Here is a 7,297-nt window from a genome sequence, read left to right on the forward strand (position 1 = left end):
GCATCACGGCTGTGCATAATAAAGACCTCATAGCCTGAGAATGTTGATTCGGCCTTCGGGTAGGATTGGACATTCGAAAGTCTATTGGGTCCAGTGTTATGTGCAGCTAGTATACACTAGCGCTGCAGGGGATGCTGAAAGTTTCATGGATGTGTGAGTTGTGAGAAGCGGTAAGACCAGTTGCGAGATAGTTGATATTCATCTAGGGGTGAGGGTTGAGCGCATTTTATGTTGATGCTAGTGTTAGGGTGTTGTGGTGATACTTGAGAAAAATATGGGTAGGTATGGAAGGTAGTACGGGCCCGTACTACTAAAAGCACAAGACCCATACGCGTAGCAAGGAAGTCACAACCCCTAGGGTTTGTGGATTTGGTCTCCCGATATTATGTTATTTATCTGATGATTTGAGTATATCTTTCAGTATGGTGGTGACGAGACGTTTTGCTGCTGGGCCCGGATCAGGATCAGGTTCCGGATCGGGGTCAGGTTCGGGAGACGGAGGGTCGGAGGTGCCAGTAGCACCTGAGCCCGTAGTACAGATAGGGACAGATGAGTTGGATGCCAGGATCCGGGAGATTATGCATGACGAGATTGCTGCCGCATTCCGAGCGCAGCTGCCAGAGATGTTTGGGTCGATTAAGACCGCGATGGTTGAGTACTTTGATGAGCGATATGCAGCTCTAGCATAGACAGCTGCCGCTGCAGCCACTTCAGCTGTAACTGCGGCAGGGGTTGGAGGAGGAGCCAGCAGGGCTTTCCAGTACCGGGACTTCGATAATACGAAGCCCCCGACATTTGATGGTACTCAGGATGCGATCAGAGCTATGAGGTGGTTATCAGATGTGGAGGGATGTTTCTTCACGTGTTCATGTCCTGTGGACCAGAAGGTCAGGTGTGCCCTGAACTTGCTGAGGCTTGGGGCAAAGGACTGATGGAGATTGACGACAGGGTCGTACACAGATGATCAGCGAGCTGCTGTTACTTGGGAGCAGTTCCGGGATATGTTCCGCACCTGCTACGTTCCACGTGTTGAGTGGGAGCGGCTTGCTCAGGAGTTTTTGACATTGAGACAGGATGAGGAGTCTGTGATGGAGATTACTTGTATGTTCACAGAGAGGGCTAGGTTTTGCTTGGAGTTTGCTTTAGAGCAGTCTCGGATGACTCGTTATCTGAGCATGCTGAAGACTGATATTCGACAGTTTATGTCTACACAACGATGTGATACCCTCCTGGATCTCCAGGAAGCCGCGAGGCGGCGTGAGTTGGAGATAGAGCTGCAGTTGAAGGAGCAGCGTCAGGCACCGGCACAATCTCAGCCGACGCCTAAGCGGTCTAAGACCGCTGATACCTGGACTGGGAGTCAGCAGAGCCGCACTTGTGGAAAGTGTGGCAGGGGTCATTCGGGGGTTTCTCGAGCAGGAGGTGGATGCCAAAATGTGGCAAGGAGGGGCACTATGCCAGGGACTGCCGTCAGTCCGCCCCTCCAGCAGATATGAGGATTTGTTACCATTGTCATCAGGTTGGTCACGTGAAGACCAACTGTCCGCAGCTCGCCGCCAAGCCGGCGCAGGGTCCCTCGCCAGCTACTGTGAGGATTGGAGATGGGAGGCCAGTCAAGGTGGAGCCTCCGAAGGCTCAGGGTCGCGCCTTCCAGCTCACGGCCGAGGAGGCCAAGGCAGCACCGGATGTGGTTGCTGGTACGTTTCTATTCTCTGTCTCAGTTATTTTATTTGTGTTATGCTTATTGGTTGTATGTGTGATTAGGTACGTTTTTAGTGAATTATTTGCCTGCTTTGGTTTTATTTGACTCGGAAGCGAGTCGGTCGTTCGTATCTCAGACTTTCAGTAGAGGGTTTAGTGTGCCGGTAGATGAGCTTGAGTGTCCGTTGCGAGTTTCGATCGCCAACGAGCACGAGTTTCTGCTTCTTCGGTCTACCGGGGATGCGAGTTGGAGATTTTCGGGGTGCCCTTCCCGATAGATTGGATTCCTATTCCCATGCGGGAAGTGTGCGTGATCGTACGGATGGATTGGCTCAGTCGATTTGGCACCATGATCGACTGTGAGGGACAGCGAGTGGTAGTTCGAACCCCAAGTGGGGGAGAACTGGTGGTGTATGGCGAGGGCACCAGGATGGGATCAGGGTTTTGTACGGCGGCCAGGGCTCGACAGTATATTCAGCACGGGTGTGCCGGTTATTTAGCGTATGTGCTAGATACGTGGGTTAGGGATCAGCCCTCAGTTTCAGAGGTCCCAGTAGTTAGAGAGTTTGCTGACGTGTTTCCGGAAGAGTTACCCGGAGTGCCTCCGGGGAGGCAGGTTGAGTTTAAGATTGATCTAGTGTCGGGTGTGGCCCCTATCGCTAAGGCGTCGTACCGACTGGCACCGCCAGAGATGCATGAGTTGTCATCTCAGTTGCAGGAGCTGCTGGGTAAGTAGTTTATTCGTCCGAGTAGTTCCCCATGGGGAGCACTGATCCTTTTCGTCAAGAAGAAGGACGGTTCGCACAGGATGTTCATTGACTATAGGGAGTTGAATAAGTTAACGGTGAAGAACCGTTATCCACTCCCGAGGATAGATGATATTTTCGATCAACGGCAGGGTGCATCTTGGTTTTCCAAGATCGATTTGAGGTCCGGATATCACCAGGTTAGGGTGAGGGAGGAAGACGTGGAGAAGACCACGTTTCGGACTTGTTCTGGTCATTACAAGTTCGTGGTGATGCCGTTTGGGCTCACCAACGCGCCGGCAGTGTTCATGGATTTGATGAACCGGGTCTGCAGACCGATGCTCGATCGCTCGGTCATTGTGTTCATAGACGATATATTGGTGTATTCCAAGACACGAGAGCAGCACGAGGAGCACCTTAGGGAGCTACTGGAGGTTCTGCGACGAGAACGGCTGTATGCCAAGTTCTCGAAGTGTGAGTTTTGGTTACGAGATGTCCAGTTCCTCGGGCATCTCGTTAACCAGGAGGGGATTTTGGTCGACCCGGCCAAAGTTGAGGCATTTATGCAGTGGGAGATTCTGAAATATCCCTCCGACATCAGGAGTTTTATGGGATTAGCAGGGTACTACCGGAGATTTATTCGAGATTTTTCCAAGGTTGCAATACCCCTCACTCGTCTAACGAGGAAGGGGGTGGATTTCCGGTGGGGCCCTGAGCAGCAGAGCGCGTTTGAGACCCTCCGGCGATGTTTGTTTGAGACGCCAGTGTTGACGCTCCGCGAGGGAGTCGAGGATTTTGTGGTATTTTATGATGCATCCATCACAGGTCTGGGGGCGGTCCTCATGCAGAGGGGACGGGTGATAGCCTATGCATCGCGGCAGCTAAAGCCGCATGAGACGAGATACCCTACGCACGATCTTGAGTTGGGAGCGGTGGTTTCGCTCTCAAGATTTGGAGGAACGTTCTTGATGAAGAGGAGATTACTTCAAAAGTAACAAGTCCAGTGGTGAAAAAAGAGAAGGATACTATGGAGCTTAAAGATGATGAAGAATTGAAGATTCAAGGGATCAAACGCAAGCTCGATGGAGACGAAGTCAAGGTTAAAAAGGAGAATTCTAAAAAGGCGTATATTCGTCGAGTGCAATCTTACAAGAGGCGTTTCAAGGAGCAAAAGATCCTCGTGGTGGACTTATCTGAAGATTCGACGTAGGAGGCACGGAGTCCGGCCCAAGCTATACTATAATCTAACTAGGTACACTGCCTATAGGTGCATAGTTGGTCTAAGTTTGTTAGGTTATAAATATTAAAATTAGTGAGTACTTTTGTGCACATCAAGTTTTTGGCACCGTTGCCGGGGAACAGCTTAGTTAATTATTAGTTTGTTTGCTTTAAATTAATCGATCCTTTTTGTAGGTTAAAACCTGCAAGAAGTTACTTTTCTGTTTTTAATTTTTCTACATTACAGGACTCACGACTTGAACCGTCAAGATTCACGACGTGAGAACTGAAGTCTTTAGTTTTGTTTATTTCAGTTCGTTTTTTTTTTGTTCAGTTTTACATTTTATCTTTTTGTTTTATTTCAGGAGTTCATGACCAGAGGTTCTAACACACCTTTGGTACCACCACTTGAAGATCCCGAGTCTGCAATTCACAAAAAGAAGGATAAGAGCGTGAAAGAAGATCAAGCACCGAAGAAGACACCTTTACAAGAACTGAAATCGGCCTTTTCAAGGAAGTCACGAAAGAAAACGGGAGAATCGACTTCATCCTCAAAGAGCAAGTTTGAAGTTTTCGATCAATTTCCTAATCCACACGAGACCGAGTACGAATCAGAAAAAGAATTTGGACTTTATATGAGTGAACCCGAGAACGAGCCGGAGAACGAAATGGCGAACATTGATGAGATGGCCATGGGGGATTACAAGAAGCGCATTCGAGATGATGTGGGGCCGAGTTTAATACATCATGTGATACCTTCCAATGCCACATTCGAGTTAAAGGGACATATCCTTACTGCACTCAAGGATATCCCATTCTATGGGAAGGATCATGAAGATGCTTTTAAGCATTTGGACGAGGTCAATGATATTGCGGATTATTTTAATACTCCTAATATCCCAAGGGAGACAGCTTTGTTAAGAATGTTATCAGTCACTTTCAAAGGAGCTGCAAAAGACTGGTTGAAGGCTCTTCCATCTGGTACAATCACCACATGGGCCCAATTGCGTGAGAAATTTCTAGATCAGTTTTGCCCACCCGCCAAAACCTCTAAACTCAAGAAGGCGATTGCCAACTTTGAGCAAAACCTGGGGGAGTCATTATACGAGGCATGGGAGCGCTACAAGGGGTTGTTAAGGAATTGTCCTCAACATGACCTAAATATTCAGCAAGAAATGTCAATATTCTATGATGGAGTGAATGTCATGACCAAACAACTCCTTGATTCACAAGGACCACTAACGAAGAAGAACCCAATTCAGGCCAAGGAGCTGATTGAAGAATTTTCAAAGCATTCTCGTGAGTATCACAACCCAGGACGCGATGGAATAAAAGGCAGTGGAGGTGCACAAACTGAAGAGATGGCTGCTGTGATGGCAATGCTTAGCACTATGGATAAGAGATTGACCCAAATGGACCAATCAATTCATGCAATTCGAGTTGGTTGCGAGAGATGTAGTGGCCCACATTTGACAAAAGACTGCACTTTGGATGAATATGGAAACAAGAAAGCTCAAGTTTGCTACTCAAGTGGGGACAAGTACGATGAAGACTGGAGGAAACCAAAGAAGGAGTGGTTGCCTTACGATGAATACAAGAAGCAAAAAGAAGAGAAACTTAGGTAAACTGGTCGGGGTTTCTACCAAAGAGAGCAACCACTAGTTGAGAAGAAATCAGAATTAGAGACCATGTTGATGAAATTTATGGAAGCTTCAGAACATGATGCTACAGACACTGCAATGGAAGAACAAAGAGCTATAATGAAGAATCATCACGCAATGATGATAGATCAGCAGGCATTAATAAAAAATCAGCAAGCCTCCATCAATAACCTTGAAGTACAACTTGGTCAACTTACCACTTTGGTTAATGAGAAGATGTTCCCGAAAAATCCTGAAAATAAGACTCAATCTCACGTAATGGCCATAGATACTGAAGAAGAGGCGATTTATGAGTTCCTAGAAGCCTTATAAGTGGAGCCACAGCAGCCCGATCCAAAGCCAAAGAAGCCAAAACTCGAAATTGAAGAATCTGCTGGAATACCCAGTTCACGTCGTGAGCCCGCTATGCTCACGTCGTGGGCCCGGTCGGAACAGAAAAAATAAGTATCTGTTCCAGCTTATAAACCACCTTTGCCATTCCCGTCTAGAGCTAATCTCAGTCCACTGGAGAGAGAACATCTGGAGTTTATCAATCAATTGAAGGGTATTCATATTAATACTCCTTTTATTGATTCGCTTGCAAAAGTTCCAGAATATGCTAAGTTCCTACAAGACTTGTTAGACACTCGTCAGCAATTAAAGGAGAATTCTAAGGTGATTCTAAGTGAGCAAAGCTCAAAAGCTGTGTTGGGAGAGATACCTAAGAAGATGGGGGATCCTGGACGACTCACTCTCCCATGTGAGTTTGGGAATAATATGAAGGTTTATGCTTTAGCCGATTCTGGGGCTAGCATAAATTTGATGCCTTATTCGTTTTATCAAATATTAAATATTCAGAAGTTAAAGGCTACAAAGATGACTATTCATATGGCGAACCGTTCAGTGACACAGCCCTGCAACATTGTGGAAGATATTCTCGTGAAAATTGGGAAATTCGTTTTTCCAATAGACTTTGTGGTTTTGGATATGAAAGAAGATCCCAATGTACCAATTATTCTTGGTCGCCTGTTACTTAACACTGTTGGAGCTCTGGTTGATATACGCGAGTCCAAGCTCACCTTGAGAGTTGGGGATGAGATGGAAATTTTTGGAATAGAAGATGGTTTCCAAGGGAGTCATGCTCAAGAAGAGGTTTTCAAGATAGATGAAGAGAATGAACTTGAAGAATTAGAGAAGCTCATGGAAGAAGAAATCAAAACAATTCAACAAGTGAAAAGAACAAAACCGAGAGCATCTGTTCCATTTTTAGTTGAAGTCCTTGCCTACACGAATCCAACTTCTTGGGTAAGCAAGGAAGATGATGAGATGTCGAGTGATGAAGAGGAGATTACTTCAAAAGTAACAAGTCCAGTGGTGAAAAAAGAGAAGGATACTATGGAGCTTAAAGAGGATGAAGAATTGAAGATTCAAGGGATCAAACGCAAGCTCGATGGAGACGAAGTCAAGGTTAAAAAGGAGAATTCTAAAAAGGCGTATATTCGTCGAGTGCAAGCTTACAAGAGGCGTTTCAAGGAGCAAAAGATCCTCGTGGTGGACTTATCTGAAGATTCGACGTAGGAGTCAACCCGAGTTTGATTTGCGTTTTCATTCTTTTTCTTTTTAGTTTTTGCATTTTAGTCCTACAAACATAGATCATATCATCCAACTCACTTTATTCATAATTAAACACTGAGTGTGGGGTCCCTAAAAATGAAGTGGTAATAATTCAGAATTTAGATAATAGACAAACCTGGATAAAAATATATAGATAAATTGTCATACAGTATTCACGACGTGAATCATTATGATTCACGATGTGAGTTCTGAATAAACCGGACAATAGGTAGTTGATACATATCAGCCCATTTTCTGTTAAACTAAATGGCCCAAGACTAATCCATTTCTGATGAAGAATGAATGGCCCAAAATTAAGCCCAGACAGGACTCACCACGTGAATCCTTAAGGATTCAGGACGTGAACAGTAACAATCA

The 7,297-nt window shown here is 45.8% G+C and overlaps 1 non-coding gene across 1 annotated transcript; it reads right to left on the reverse strand.

Moving 5' to 3' along the window:
- Nucleotides 1-4,717: 4,717 nt before the first annotated feature.
- Nucleotides 4,718-4,824, reverse strand: LOC145110146 (small nucleolar RNA R71). Its single transcript, XR_013709525.1, has one exon. It is a non-coding gene; the product is annotated as a small nucleolar RNA R71 (small nucleolar RNA).
- Between the last annotated feature and the right edge of the window lie 2,473 nt (nucleotides 4,825-7,297).

Source organism: Lactuca virosa, chromosome 4, assembly GCF_052849685.1.
Source record: "Lactuca virosa cultivar CGN04683 chromosome 4, Lactuca_virosa_CGN04683_v6, whole genome shotgun sequence".
In the NCBI taxonomy this organism is placed as follows: domain Eukaryota; kingdom Viridiplantae; phylum Streptophyta; class Magnoliopsida; order Asterales; family Asteraceae; genus Lactuca; species Lactuca virosa.